General features: G+C 39.9%; 1 protein-coding gene across 2 annotated transcripts in view; it reads left to right on the top strand.

Annotated features, from left to right (window-relative positions):
• The first annotated feature begins 9,816 nt into the window (after positions 1 to 9,816).
• Positions 9,817 to 16,305, top strand: part of DNAAF4 (dynein axonemal assembly factor 4) — an 86,443-nt gene continuing 79,954 nt past the window's right edge. For both annotated transcript variants that reach the window (XM_025389672.1, XM_025389671.1), the window contains exon 1: positions 9,817 to 9,930. The gene's annotated coding sequence lies outside the window, so the exon portion shown is untranslated. The remainder of the gene's footprint in view (positions 9,931 to 16,305) is intronic.

Raw genomic sequence — 16,305 nt, 5'->3', positions numbered from 1 at the left:
ACACCTGTGGTCTCAGCTACTCAGGAGGCTGAGGTGGGAGTATTGCTTGAGCCCAGGAGTTGAGGCTGCAGTGGGCCTTGATCATGCCGCTGCACTTCAGTCTGGGCAACAGAACAAGACCTTGTCAAAAAAAAAAAAAAATTTGAGCCTCTGACGAGACTGATTTTTTTGAAATGGAATCTTGCTCTGTCACCCAGGCGGGAGTGCAGTGACACAATCTCGGCTCTCTACAACCTCCATCTCCCAGGGTCAAGCAATTCTCATGCCTCAACCTCCTGAGTAACTGGGATTACAGGCCCATGCCACCATACCTGGCTAATTTTTGTATTTTTAGTAAAGACGGGGTTTCACCATGTTGGCTAGGCTGGTCTCAAATTCCTGACCTCAAGTGATCTGCCCGCCTCAGCCTCCCAAAGTGCTGGCATTACAGGCATGAGCCACCGTGCCTGGCCAAAACTGATTTTTTTTTTTTTTTTAATGGTAGGCAGAAATATCAGGAATGAAAGTGGAGGCAAGCATAACACCGTTTGAAGCCAGGGGCTGATTTCTCTCCACTGCTGTACCACTTGTGAAAGGAAACTAAAAACCGAAACCTACCTTCAACTGATACCGGGGCTCTATAGGAAGATGCCAGGCTAAGTGGGTAGAAATACGCAGTTTTAAAAATTTACAGAGTTGATAACTGGGTTACAATATGAAGAAAGAACTGAAGCAGTGAATTAGCATATAACACCTCGCTGAATTGGGGTCCCTAAGACACAAATTGGAGGCAACCCAAAATTGCTAGAAAGAAAAAGATGAACCCAGAGGAAAGAAAGATAAGAGAAGGGAACAAAAAAGACACTGCAAATCAAAATTTCTGAACACATGAGATCTGAAGACAGGAAAACCAGCTAATCAATACCTTTTGAAATTTCAGTCCACTCAAGATGAAAATAATGGAATAAACCGAAACTTTAAATAAGTTTGCATAGGATTCGGAAAGGTAAGCTAAACAATAAGATAGAAATGATGAAACCCAAATAAGTTGACATTAATCCATTCAATATTTACTGTCTTCTATGTTCAGGCACTCTTCTAGATGCTAGAACTATAGCAGTAGATCAAACAGACAAAAATCACTATTCATGAGGTTTTTATTCTAATGATACAGAGAGTAAAAGGGTAAGTGCGATTAAGAAATGAAAGGGCTGGGTGCAGTGGCTCACACCTGTAATAGGAAAAAAAAGTACTAATCAAAGAAATATAGCAGGCTGGGTGCAGTGACTCACGCCTGTAATCCCAGCACTTTGGGAGGTCAATGTGGACGGATCATCTGAGGTCAAGAGTTGAAGACCAGCCTGACCAACATGATGAAACCCCTTCTCTACTAAAAATACAAAAATTAGCTGGGCGTGGTGGCAGGCGCCTGTAATCCCAGCTACTTGGGAGGCTAAGGCAGGAGAATCGCTTGAACCCGGGATGCCAAGGTTGCAGTGAGCCAAGATCTCACCACTGCACTCCAGCCTGGGCAACAGAGCAAGACTCTGTCTCAAAAAAAAAAAAAAAAAAGTAAAGAGTTACGAAAAACTATACCAGAACAATACTAATCAAAGAAATATAGCAGGCCGGGCACCTTGTACACATGTGCCAGCAGCAGTAGTGGCATAGTGGCAGCATGGTGGGGACACACCCGTTGGCTGCAGCAGAGTGTAGAAGGTGCTGGGATGCCTGCCTTTGTGCAGGTATTCACCACAGTGGCGGAGGCAGTACAGCTTCCAGGGGCCCCTGCTGGTGACTGTGTGTGTGGTTGGCTGGTGGTAGTGTTAGAATGGGGTGCGGGCAGGCGTAGTCTGTATGTGTTTTCTGCGCACCACAGGCAGGGGTGATCACTCAAGTCGGGGGAGGTTCTGCTGTTCTCTGTGCCTAGTTTCATTCCCATGGCAGTGTTGGTGCAAGGGCATGCCAGCAAAGCAATGTGGGGGGTTGCTGTGGGCCAGCCAAAGCAGCAGTGTGGGGAGGGAGTGGGTGGCCTGGTGTGTGGCTGTAGGGGCTGTCCTGCTGTAGTTCTCTGATGGTCAGGCATGGTCCACCAGCACAGGAACTATGATGTGGGCCCCCAGGACACCTAAGGCTGTCTGGCAAGCAGGCTCAATCAGGCCTGGGCCCCAGGAGGGGCCAGCAGACCAAGGGATGCTCATGTCAGACCTGTGTGTCTGATGGGCAAGACCACCTAGCAGAGTTCAGGTCCAACAGTTCCTCTAGGGCTAAAGTCTCTTATGGGAGCAAGTTGAGCCTAGAGAGATGGGCTCTCCTGGCCATGCTTCACTATAGATGCTCCTGCACCAAACCTTCTGGGCTCCTCTTCAGCAGACGTGCTGCCCCTACCACTTCTCTGAGCAGCTATCCCTGCCAACTCAAGGGTCCTTGGTGGTCAGGGGGTCTCCTGCCAAGATTCCAGAGGCACACAGCAAGAGTGGGTTGCTCCTTACCAGTTCAACTTAACCTGTTCCCTCAGAGTCTCTGAGGGCCAGGAATGAGTCCTGGTGCACAGTAGCCCCATGCAGGGCTCCCAGCTTCCTCCCCCGTCAGCCTAGCTTCTGTGTCTTCCTTTTGTTCATTCTGGTGCCTTCCCTCTGAAGATCTCTTAGGGGTATGACAGTCATCTCAGTCCCTCAGTGGCAGCTGTTCTATCTGGTTGCATCTAGTTGGCCATCTTGCCCCCATTTACACCCAACAGAACATTTTATAAATATTTTTAAAACCCCACCAAAATGATAAAATAATCGTGGACATGTATGATTGCAACAGAGCCTCAACATATATAAAGCGGGAGATACAATCACAGAGAATTATGGGGAGAAATAAGCAGCAACTGCTTAAGATTTTCAAACAAATTTATTTCAGAAAATGATAGTCCAAGCATCAAATTTTAAACAAATGATTTTTAACATATATTTTTGTCCACTTCAGCTGCTATAACAATACTATTGACTGGGTGGTATGCAGACTGTGTTGTCTGGCCAAAAGATAATGACAAAAAAACCATGTATGTTTAGAAAATGAAAGTAAACTCTTGACCTCGTGTTCCACCCACCTTGGATCAAGACCATCCTGGCAAACGTGGTGAAACCCCGTCTCTACTAAAAATACAAAAGTTAGCTGGGCGTGGTGGCAGGCGCCTGTAGTCCCAGCTACTCAGGAGGCTGAGCTAGGAGAATCACTTGAACCTGGGAGGCAGAGGTTGCAGTGAGCTGAGATCATGCCACTGCACTCCAGCCTGGTGTCAGAATGAGACTCCATCAAAAAAAAAAAAAAGTAAACTCTTCGGTAATTAATTCATCAGAAGGAAAGTTATGTAACATTTATACCTTGAAGACTAAAGGGGTAGGTTTAGGATATAGAAAACTGCAAAGAACCTCATTTCCACTCTAACCATGAGAAAAAGCTGGATAATCTGCAAAACCGTAACTTTTTCTAAAACCATCATAGAGCTAATTTCAAAGGCAATCAAGTAATCTGAATAGCAAAGAGAAACAAGATTCTCCAAGGAGAGAAAGCACATTAACTATTCCACACTTAGCAAAGTGGAAGAGAAAGGTGGCCATCATATCAATGGGAAAGAAGAAATCAACTAAATTTTTTTAAAGGCCATACATGGGTTAGTGTGTCAGTTTGTCATAGGTGGGGGCCTCAGACACAAAGTGAATTTGCACTCGCTTGTAGGCCTTCACTGGATGCTCAAGAAAATGATTGGGGGGGAGGAGAGAAGACTGAAGAAATCCCCCTCACCCACCATCCACAGCAGTGGTTCAAGTGTTCATGTGATTCGTAGATTCTTGGGGACAGGCATAAAGTGCAATTGTCTAACCACTTCTCTCCTACAAATCAAAAGCCTTAAAACATTGGGAAGGATCATCAAACTCTTTTGTCCCTGGACACAGGCAAAGAATTATTGTTTTTAGGGGAGGGCCAGAAGAAAAACTTGTTTGCTTCTTGGTAGCAGATAGGACACTATCCCAATACCAAAACAAAGGCAAAGATCCCTTAATGCTGGAGGAAGGGTAAAAGAAAAACTCTCTGCCACTGTAGGAAGAACAGGGAATTTCTTGGGCAAAGGATGCTTCATTGATGTCAAGCAGATCATGAGAGGAAGTCCTGGAAAGGAGTAGGAAACTGTGTCCCAAGACCAATCACAAAGATAAAGCAGAGTTTAGTGGCCATGAGGGGAAGGGAAAGAATAATGAGGAAGTCCCATTACCGAGACACAGGTCCTGTGCCTCTCCCCTAAGCACAAAACTTTAGTAGCACATCCGTAGAGGAATTTGAAGTTTGTGTTCCACTAAAGACAGCTCTACCAACAACAATACCCAAACCCAGCTCAGCCAAGGCAAACAAAAGCTGAGAATTTGTTGCAAGCAGACCTGTGCCACCAGAAAGATTAAAGGATGTTCTTCAGGTCGTATGTTCTCATAAGTGGGAGCTAAGCTATGAGGATGCGAAGGCATAATAATGACACATGGACTTTGGGGACTCGGGGAAAGGGTGGTAAGGGGGTGAGGGATAAAAGACTACAAATTTGGGTTCAGTGTATACTGCTCAGATGATGGGCACACCAAAATCTCACAAATCACCACTAAAGAACTTACTCATGTAACCAAATATTACCTGTTCCCCAAAAACCTGTGGAAATAAAAAATACACACACACACACACACACACACACACACACACACACACACACACGAAAAGAAATAATAAATAATTATTCTTTTGAGAAGTCTGAAAAAAAAGGATGTTCTTCAGGCAGAAGGATTATATTGCAGAGAAACTTGTATCCACACCAAAAAATGAATAGTGTTGGAAGTAGCAAAAATGAAGGTAAATATAAAAGATATTTCTTCTTGTTTGTAATTGCTTTGACCCGTACATATATATACACATATATATGTCAATAGACTATGTAGACTATATATATGTCAGTAGACTATATATATGTCAGTAGACTATATATATGTCAATAGACTATATATATGTGTGTGTCAATAGACTATATATATATATATAGAGAGAGAGTCTATTGGTTTCTGAAAACATTGCCAAGATATTTCAATGGAGAAAGGGTACTCTTTTTAAACACATGATATGAAACAATTGGACAACCATGTGTGAAAAAATGAGCCTGGACCTATACATGGTGTCATATAAAAATTTAACTGAAAATGAAACACATCTACATTTAAGACCTAAAACTATAACATTTCTAGAAGAAAATAGAAAAGCTTTGTGTGTTAGGTTAGAAAACTTTTTAGTTAAGACTCAAACAACTATTTTAAAAGTGGTTAAATTAAGCTTTATCACAATTAAAACTTCTGTTATTTAAAAGACATTGTGAAGGATGAAAAGACAAACCATACAATGAAATAAAATATTTGAAAAGCGTATCCAGAATACATAAAACACATTTAACAGATGTATCACTGAAGAGTGGAACAAATAAGCACATGAAAAGATGCTAATGTCACTAGTTACCAGACCAATGCAAATTAAATCTGTAGTGAGGTACAAATAGATTTGATAAAATGTTTTAAAGGCCCATAAAACTATTGATACCCAGTCCTGGTGAATATGCAGAGTAATGGAAACGTTTAAACATTGCTGGTAGAAATGTAAAATTTGTACTTTTGAAGTAGTTTAGGAGTTTCTTATAAAATTGGTAAACTTAAACCTATCATATGGCCCCATAATTATATTTTTAAGTATTTACTCCTGAATGTTTATAGCAGTTTTATTCATAATTACCAAAAACTGGAAACAACCAAAATGTCTACCAACTATAGAATAGACAAACAAGTCTGTACATGTATATTATATAATACTTAGCAACAAAAGAATGCATGAAACACAACAGCACAGATGGATCTCAAAAGCATTGTGCTACATAAGAAGAAAACAGAAGGGTTCATACTACATGATTTCCTTATACAACATTCTGAAAAAAGACGAAAGAATAGGAAAAGAATTCAGTTCAGTGGTTGCCAGGGTTGGGGGCTGGGAGGATGTAACTGAGTAGCTTAGGTTCAAAATGCATTTTGAGACTTTTTTTTTTTTCCTTCCTTTTAGCCTTGAAACATACCTTAATACTCTTTGTTCCCCTGTCTTCCCACCAGACACTCTTGTGCACTGGTAGTTTATCTAATTATGTGTCTAGAAGTTGCAGGGGCTAATCTTGAGACAAAACAGGCATGGAAACCCAGGTGTGAAATTCCAGAGATTACCTCAGGGCAGTTAGTCAACAGCTAACTGTGGAGATGTTAGCTGTTGAGATGATGCGAGCCTGCACTCCAAGTGGACCATGACTCAGGATAACCAGTGAAACAAGACACACAGACCTCGCACCCAGCACCACTCCTGCATGCCTTCTATTCCAAGTTCCCCTCTTTAAACCCCTGTCCACAGCCTAAAGTTTGAAATAGTCTGTTAAGGGCGTGAGCCTGGACATTCCCCATCTGCTAACGTTTGAATAAAAGCCGTTTCCCTTTTGTCACACCTCATTTCTCATGCTTTGACTTCTAACGGTGAGCACTTGAACTTGAGTCAGTTACAGGAGGAGGAAATTGCCTGCAAAGAAATACGAGAAAACTTTGGTGAGATGGAAACATTTAATATCTTGGTTGTGGTTGAGGTTACAGAGCTATATATATTGATCAAAACTCATAGAACAATATATCACAAATGAGTGAATTTTACTGCATGTAAATTATACCTCAGTAAACCTAACTTAAAAATTCTAGAATACAGCTCTCGCAGTATTTGGAAGGTCAGTTTACAGTCTTAAATGAACCTATGAAAACCAAGGAGCTTTTTAAAAAATGAATTATGATTTAACTCAAGAGGTTGAAGAAAAACGAGTAGAAGAATGGAAACAAATGTAAGAGCAGAAGTTAATGAAATAGAAGAAAAATAGGAGAAGATCAACGAAAATAAAGGTTGTTTTTTCTTCTCTTTCAAAAAACGAATAAACATGTAATAAGAGAGATGGGACAGAAAGAGATTATACAAACAAGCAATATTAGGAATAAAAACATGATTAACTTAGATAAAGTAGAAAATGCTCTAAGTAGCTTTATGTCAGTGGAGGCACTAGTTGCAGGAAGATGAAGGAATAGGATATTGGTGTGATTGCAGAGTATCTGCCTCCCACAAAACACGAATCCATTACAAAGAGGAAAATTATGACTTTACAGTGAAGAAACTCGGCAGACACCAACATGACAGGTGATGACCAATGTTACCATCACCAGAGGTGGAAACAGTCAACGGCATATGCACTGTACTATGGCTGATACTCTTAGAAGGGCATAGTTTCATAGTTTCATTTCCATGATATTCCTGCCGTGAATGAATATCATGGAAATGACCTGAGTCTGATCATAAGGAAACATCCAGCTCAAGGACCATCCTACAAAAGGTAAGGCCTGTACTCTTCCAAAGACTAAAGAGCTTTTTGAGATTGGAGAAAACGGAAGAGACTTGATAACTATATTAGTCCATTTTCGCGCTGTTGATAAAGACATATCCATGACTGGGAAGAAAAAGAGGTTTAATTGGACTTACAGTTCCACATGTTTAACTCTGTGCAAACCAGTCTTGGGTCCACTGAAAAGGATAACAGACAGGTGAGTGTGTGTCCTTTGATTGCTTACGACCCGTTGCTAATTTGCTACGCTGAAGCTGCAAGAGCCTTGTGTTTTTGAGCATCTAGTGAGAAAAGTCTTTACTTCTGGCTGTGTGAGTTTGGCATATATTCCTACTTCGGGGCGGCGGGGGAATGGGGTGGGAGGGTATAAGTAAAATAAATTAGAATACTCTTTAAAGAGTACCATTATGATTGTTTTGGAGCAATATCACCACTCTTCCCTCAGGAATGTTTGGCAATGTCTGGAGACATTTTTGGCTGTTACAATTTGGGGGCGCTTTTGGCATCTAATGGGTAGAGGTTTGGTATGCTGCAAACATCTCACAATGCTTAGGATTGCCCTGCATGACAAAACAATTATCTGGCCTAAAATGACAGTCCTTTTAGAGAAACTAAAAAGCACTTATAGAGATCTAATATTCTCAACATGTCCTTAATGTAAATTGAATGTCTAATGCTTTAAATGTGATAGCCTGCTTTAAAAAAAAAAAAAAAAAAAAAAAGATCCTTCTCACAGAAGCTGCTAGCTCAAAAGCACTTAAAAAAGAAAGAAAGAAAGAAAGAAAGAAATCAAGTTCGTGCAATTAAACTAGACTTATTTGATAATTTGAGTTTAAAAAATAACTATATCAGGCTGTGTGCACTGGCTCATGCCTGTAATCTCAGCACTTTGGGGGACTGAGGTGGGTGGGTCTCTTGAGGCCAGGAGTTCAAGACCAGCCTGGCAAGCATGGCGAAACCCCGTCTCTACTAAAAAAAAGAAAAAATTAGCTGGGTGTGGTGGCACACACCTGTAATCCCAGCTACTACTTGGGAGGCTGAAGCACGAGAAATGCTTGAACCTGGGAGACAGAGGTTGCAGTGAGCCAAGATTGTGCCACTGCACTCCAGCCTGAGAGACAGAGTGAGACTGTCTCCACCCCACAAAAAAAGTCATATATTTTTCTGATTATATCAGTGTGAAGAAAAAACACGAGTATACAACTTTCATTCTTTTTAAAACTACGGATTTGTTTATTCATAAAGGTAATTTTTTTAAACTTTTATTTCAGGTTCAGGAATATGTGCAGGCTTGCTATGAAGATAAATTTTGTGTCATGGAGGTTTGATATACTGATTATTTTATCACTCAGGTAATAAGCATAGCGCCAGATAGGTGGTTTGTTGATTCCCACCTTCCTCCCACCCTTCACTCTTAAGCAGGCCTTGGTGTCTGCTGTTTCCTTCATTGCGTCCATATGTACTCAATGCTTAGCTCCCACTTGTAAGTGAGAACATGCAGTATTTGGTTTTCTGTTCCTGTGGTAGTTCACTTAGAATAATGGCCTTCAGCTCCATCTATGTTGCTGCAAAAAACATGATCTTGTTCTTTTTTATGGCTGCATAGTAATCCATGGTATATATGTACTACATTGTCTTTATCCAGTTCACCATTCATGAGCATCTAGGTTGGTTTTATGTCTTTGCTATTGTGAATACTGCTGTGATGAACGTATGTGTGCATGTGTCATTATGGTAGAATCATTTATATTCCTTTGGGTATATACACAATAATGGTATGGCTGGATTGAATGGTAATTCTACTTTGTGTTCTTTGAGAAATCACCAAACTGCTTTCCACAGTGGCTGAACTAAGTTACATTCCCACCAACAGTATATAAGTGATCCCTTTTCTCTGCAACCTTGCCAGCATCTATTATTTTTTGACTTTTTAATAATAGTCATTCTTACTGGGGTGAGATGTTATCTCATTGTGGGTTTGATTTGCATTTCGAGGAGAATTGCTACTTTGAATTTCTGACATTTCTTTCATAGATTTAATCTGATAAGCTAATATTATTCCTACATAATATTTAAGATAAGGAACAGTGAATACTGTGGCTCACACCTGTAGTCCCAGCTACTCGAGAGGCTGAGGCAGGAGAACGGCTTGAATCCGGGAGGCGGAGCTTACAGTGAGCTGAGATCACGCCACTGCACTCCAGCCTGGGCGACAGAGTGAGACTCCGTCACGAACAAACAAACAAACAAACAAAAAAGGCCTATAAACAGATTGCCTGGTGCTCTAGTAATTTCCTTACTGACAAGGTTCTTTTTGTGTGTGCCCTATAAAAAGGAGAGCAACAAGGGGATGGGATTCTTCTCCTATTATGTGAACCCACACCACGTATCCAGCAGAGTACCCTGGCCCCCTACCTGTTGTTCCTTGGGATGATGGGAGAAGCGGGGAACCTGTATTTTCTGTTGGTTTTGTAAGTTTCTGCTTTCCCCAGTAAAACTTATCTCTTAATCTAGTGGTTCTCAAACTTTGGTGTGTATCAAAATTACCTGGTGGGCTGGATAAAACACAGATTGCTGCACCCCACTTCCAGAACTTCTGGTTCAATAGGTCTAGAAGGGGCCTGGGAATTTGCATTTCTAACAGGTCCCCAGATGATGATGATATTCCTGGTGGGGGTGGGGAGGACTATGTTCTGAGAACCTCTGTATTTAATTTTAATTGTATTTATTTTATTTATTGTTTTAATTTAATTTTAGAGAGAGTGTCTGTTACCCAGGATAGAGTGCAGTGGCATAATCATAGTTCATTGTAACCTGAACTCCTGGCCTAAAGTGATACTCCCAAAGTGCTGAGATTACAGGCGTGAGACACCAAGTGCATCCAGGACCTTCGTTTTAATTCATATAGTGTGACTATGTGGTAATCAGTACTGTTGGTTACCAAAAAGGGTCCCACTTGTATGAACTTCACAAAAGAGTTAACCACTATTCTTTCTAGTGCCTACCTTTACAGACGACCCCTGACTTATGATGGTTCTGCTTCGATTTCCTAACTTTACAGTGATGCAAAAGCTATATGCATTCAGTAGAAACCATGCGGTGAGTATCCATACAACCATTCTGTTTTTCATTTTTAGTACAGTATTCAATAAATTACAGGTTATATTAGACACTTTATTATAAAATAGGTTTTGTGTTAGATGACTTTGCCCAACTATAGCTAATGTAAGTGTTCTGAGCATGTTTAAGGTAGGGTAGGCTAAGCTATGATGTTTGGTAGGTTAGGTGTATTAAACGCATTTTTGACATAGGATATTTTCAACTTATGATGGATTATCAGGAGGTAACCCCACTGTAAGTAGAGAAGTGTTTGTATAGTTTTACCACATACCTAGGAATCCTTATCTAGTGGATTTAGTTTCCTTTGTTCAAAAGTTTTATGAAGGCCAGGCACGGTGGCTCATGCCTATAATTCCAGCACTTTGAGAGATGGAAGTGAACGGATCACCTGAGGTCAGGAGTTCGAGACCAGCCTAGCCAACATGGCAAAACCCCATCTCTACTAAAAATACAAAAAATTAGCCAGGCCTGGTGGTGGGTGCCTGTAATCCCAGCTACTCGGGAGGCTGAGACAGGAGAATCGCTTGAACCTGGGAGGCGGAGATTGCAGTGAGCCAAGATACCCCATTGCACTCCAGCTTGGGTGACAAGAGTGAAACTCCGTCTCAAAAAAAAAAAAAAAAAAAGAAGAAGAAGAAGAAGAAAGAAAGAAAAAATAAAAATAAAAAAATAAAAGTTGTATAAAATAGCATTATTTCTTGAGGATATTATTTGACTTGCTTTTTTCACTCATCCATCCAATGTATAGCTATCATTCACTCATTTTTATTGTTGTATGATATTCTGTTTTGTGTATATACCTGTTGAAAGACATTTGGCTTGTTTTCAGGTTTTTTTCTATGAAGTTGGTGTGAACACCTATATATGTTTCCTAGTGTATAGGACCAAGACCTTTTCTAGGGCAGTAATTCCCAGATGAGGGAAATTTTGCTATTCCCACCCACCCCCCAAACCCAGAAGACATTTGGCAACGTCTGGAGACACTTTTGTTATTAGAACTCAGGAGAGCTACTAGAATTAAGAGGGTGGATTCTGCTAAATATCCTAAAATGCACAGGGCAGCCTAAATTATCCAAAATGATCCAGACTATAATGTTAATAGTGTGGAGGCTGAAAAACCCTGTTGTAGGACAGTGGTTCACAAAGCATCAGCATCACCTAGGAACTTGCTAGAAATCTCTAAGATATATACATAGGAGTGGAATTGCTGGTTACAAAATAAGCAGGTATTCACATTAATAAGATTATGCCAATTTGCCCATTTTATTGTGGGGTTGTATTTCTTTTTCTCTATATATTTTGTTTATATGTCCTCTTTGTTGATTATTGAGAAAAAGGTAAAAAAAGCAGCCTCTGATATTCAGAAGCCAAGCTGGCACTCACAGCTTGGCCATGATATTATTCTATTGAACATTAACAATTTAAATCTCATAGAATGCCAAGCTGAGACAAAAGTATCTGAGATCACAATAAAATGAGACAAAACAAGGCCACTTCATAATATTATCTAAGCACAGGCAAAAACAAGGTCTTTGTGTCACCCACAAGATAACAGACATCCCCTTTCTGGATAAAATGTACAACAGCTACTTTTTTATTATTATTATACTTTAAGTTCTAGGGTACATGTGCACAACGTGCAGGTTTGTTACATAGGTATACATGTGCCATGTTGGTTTGCTGCACCCATCAACTTCTCATTTACATTAGGTATTTATCCTAACGCTATCCCTCCCCCAGCCCCCCACCTTCCAACAGACACCAGTGTGTAATGTTCCCCTCCCTGTGTCCATGTGTCCTCGTTGTTCAACTCCCACTTATGAGTGAGAACATGTGGTGGTTGGTTTTCTGCCCTTGTGATATTTTGCTGAGAGTGATGGTTTCCAGCTTCATCCATATCCCTGCAAAGGACATGAACTCTTTCTTCTTTATGGCTGCATAGTATTCCATGGTGTATATGTGCCATATTTTCTTTATCCAGTCTATTATTGATGGACATTTGGGTTGGTTCCAAGTCTTTGCTATTGTGAATAGTGCCACAATAAACATATGTGTGCATGTGTCTTTATAGTAGCATAATTTATAATCCTTCTATATATACCCAGTAATGGGATTGCTGGGTCAAATGGTATTTCTAGTTCTAGATCCTTGAGGAAACTTCACACTCTCTTCCACAACAGTTGAACTAATTTACACTCCCAACAGTGTAAAAGTGTTCATATTTCTCCATATCCTCTCCAGCATCTGTTGTTTCCTGACTTTTTAATGATCCCCATTCTAACTGGCTTGAGATGGTATCTCATTGTGGTTTTGATTTGCATTTCTCTGATGACCAGTGATGATGAGCGTTTTTTCATATGTCCGTTGGATGCATAAATGTTTTCTTTTGAGAAGTGTCTGTTCATATCCTTTGCCTACTTTTTGATGGGGTTGTTTTTTCTTGTAAAGTTGTTTAAGTTCTTTGTAGATTCTGGATATTAGCCCTTTGTCAGATGGATAGATTGCAAAAATTTTCTCCCATTCTGTAGGTTGTCTGTTCACTCTGATGATAGTTTCTTTTGCTGTGCACAAGCTCTTTACTTTAATTAGGTCCCATTTGTCTATTTTGGCTTTTGTTTCCATAGCTTTTGGTGTTTTAGTCATGAAGTCTTTGCCCATGCCTATCTCCTGAATAGTATTGTCTAGGTTTTCTTCTAGGGTTTTTGGGGTTTTAGGTCTTACATTTAAGTCTTTAATCCATCTTGAGTTAATTTTTGTATAAGGTGTAAGGAAGGGATCCCGTTTCAGCTTTCTACATATGACTAGCCAGTTTTCCCAGCACATTTATTAAATAGGGAATCCTTTCCCCATTGCTTGTTTTTATCAGGTTTGTCAAAGATCAGATGGTTGTAGATGTATGGTGTTATTTCTGAGGCGTCTGTTCTGTTCCATTGGTCTACATATCTGTTTTGGTACCAGTACCATGCTGTTTTGGTTACTGTAGCCTTGTAGTATAGTTTGAAGTCAGGTAGCGTGATGCCTCCAGCTTTGTTCTTTTTGCTTAGGATTGTCTTGGCTATGCGGGTTCTTTTTTGGTTCCATATGAACTTTAAAGTAGTTTTTTCCAATTCTGTGAAGAAAGTCATTGGTAACTTGATGGGGATAGCATTCAATCTATAAATTACCTTGGGCAGTATGGCCATTTTCACAATATTGATTCTTCCTATCCATGAGCATGGAATGTTCTTCCATTTGTTTGTGTCCTCTTTTATTTCATTGAGCAGTGGTTTGTAGTTCTCCTTGAAGAGGTACTTCACATCCCTTGTAAGTTGAATTCCTAGGTATTTGATTCTCTTTGTAGCAATTGTGAATGGGAGTTCATTCATGATTTGGCTCTCCGTTTGTCTGTTAATCGTGTATAGGAATGCTTGTGATTTATGCACATTGGTTTTGTATCCTGAGATTTTGCTGAAGTTGCTTATCAGCTTAAGGAGATTTGGGGCTGAGACGATGGGGTTTTCTAAATATACAATCATGTCATCTGCAAACAGAGACAATTTGACCCCCTCTTTTCCTATTTGAATACCCTGTATTGCTTTCTCTTGCCTGATTGCCCTGGCCAGAACTTCCAGTACAATGTTGAATAGGAGTGGTGAGAGAGGGCATCTTTGTGCCGGTTTTCAAAGGGAATGCTTCCAGTTTTTGCCCATTCAGTATGATATTGGCTGTGGGTTCGTCATAAATAGCTCTTATTATTTTGAGATACATTCCAACAATACCTAGTTTATTGAGAGTTTTTAGCATGAAAGGCTGTTGAATTTTGTCAAAAGCCTTTTCCGCATCTATTGAGATAATTATGTGGTTTTTGTCGTTGGTTCTGTTTATGTGATGGATTACATTTTCTGATTTGCATATGTTGAACCAGCCTTGAATCCCAGGGATGAAGCCAACTTGATTGTGGTGGATAAGCTTTTTGATGTGCTGCTGGATTCGGTTTGCCAGTATTTTATTGAGGATTTCACAATGATGTTCATCGGGGATATTGGCCTAAAATTCTCTTTTTTTGTTGTGTCTCTGCCACGCTTTGGTATCAGGATGATGCTGGCCTCATAAAACGAGTTGGGGAGGATTCCTTCTTTTTCCATTGAATGGAATAGTTTCAGAAGGAATGGTGCCAGCTCCTCTTTGTACCTCTGGTAGAATTGGGCTGTGAATCCATCTGGTCCTGGACTTTTTTTGGTTGGTAGGCTATTAATTATTGCCTCAATTTCAGAACACGTTATTGGTCTATTCAGAGATTCAACTTCTTCCTGGTTTAGTCTTGGGTGGGTGTATGTGTCCAGGAATTTATCCATTTCTTCTAGATTTTCTAGTTTATTTGCATAGAGGTGTTTATAGTATTTGCTGATGGTAGTTTGTATTTCTGTGGGATCGGTGGTGATATCCCCTTTATCATTTTTTATTGCATCTATTTGATTGTTCTCTCTTTTCTTTTTTATTAGTCTTGCTAGCGTCCTATCTATTTTGTTGATCGTTTTTAAAAAAACAGCTCCTGGATTCATTGATTTTTGAAAGGTTTTTTGTGTCTCTATCTCCTTCAGTTCTGCTCCGATATTAGTTATTTCTTGCCTTCTGCTAGCTTTTGAATGTGTTTGCTCTTGCTTCTCTAGTTCTTTTAATTGTGATGTTAGGATATCTATTTTAGATCTTTCCTGCTTTTTCTTGTGGGCATTTAGTGCTATAAATTTCCCTCTACACACTGCTTTAAATGTGTCCCAGAGATTCTGGTACGTTGTGTCTTTGTTCTCCCTGGTTTCAAAGAACATCTTTATTTCTGCCTTCATTTCGATATTTACCCAGTAGTCATTCAGGAGCAACAGCTACTTTTTTTCTTTTTCTTTTTTTTATTTTTTTACCAGTCATCATGTAGGGAAGAAAAAATATCTCCTTCTACCCTTCTAAGTTCTTGACTGGGGCCTCTGTAAGAAAAGACAGATTAACAAGATAAAAAGCATATAAATTTATTCAATATTAGTTTACATTACATGGGAACCTTCTTAAGGACATGAAGAATGGAAGAAATGATTAAACCTCAGCATTTTTTATGCTAGGTTTGACAGAGAATGAAAAGTCATAGGAAATGTAATAATACAAAGGATATGAGCTAAGTGTAGTACAGTCGGGAGAACTTTGCACTCCTTGTTTGTTCAGATTTCTTATTTGGAGATAAGGATGCTTCTTTCATTTGAGTACAGGGAGAACACTTCTCACATGAGGGTCTTATCCTATGACCTGCTTCATGGGAGAAGGGCCAGGGAAGAGAGAGGTGAGATATTCCTTCTCCAATTCCTTCTGCTTAAAATATTTAAATTTTAAAAATTCAATTAAAGTGTCATAATTTGGGGTAGCATGGCCTGAACTCCAATCAATAGAATTACCTTTGCTCTCTGAAACACCCAACTATGGGGAACCAAACCTCATTCCCCTAAATTCTAACACTGTCTTACTGAGACACCTCATGATGTGTCTTCTCTCTTGCTTAATGAGCAATGAATTTAACTTGTTCAACCACAAATGTCCCTGTGTCTCTGGCTGAAGGGCATATTTCAGAGATCTTAATAGTCTTTATTATGCCTTTTGATGAGGACCACCACTTCTTTTTTTTTTTCTTTTGAGACAGAGTCTTGCTCTTGTTGCCCCAGGCTGGAGTGCAGTGGCACGATCTCGGCTCAGTGCAACCTCTGCCT

The sequence above is a fragment of the Theropithecus gelada genome, chromosome 7a (assembly GCF_003255815.1).
Source record: "Theropithecus gelada isolate Dixy chromosome 7a, Tgel_1.0, whole genome shotgun sequence".
Classification (NCBI taxonomy): domain Eukaryota; kingdom Metazoa; phylum Chordata; class Mammalia; order Primates; family Cercopithecidae; genus Theropithecus; species Theropithecus gelada.
Note: the sequence above shows the minus strand (reverse complement) of the source record. Positions and strands in the feature narration are given on the sequence as shown.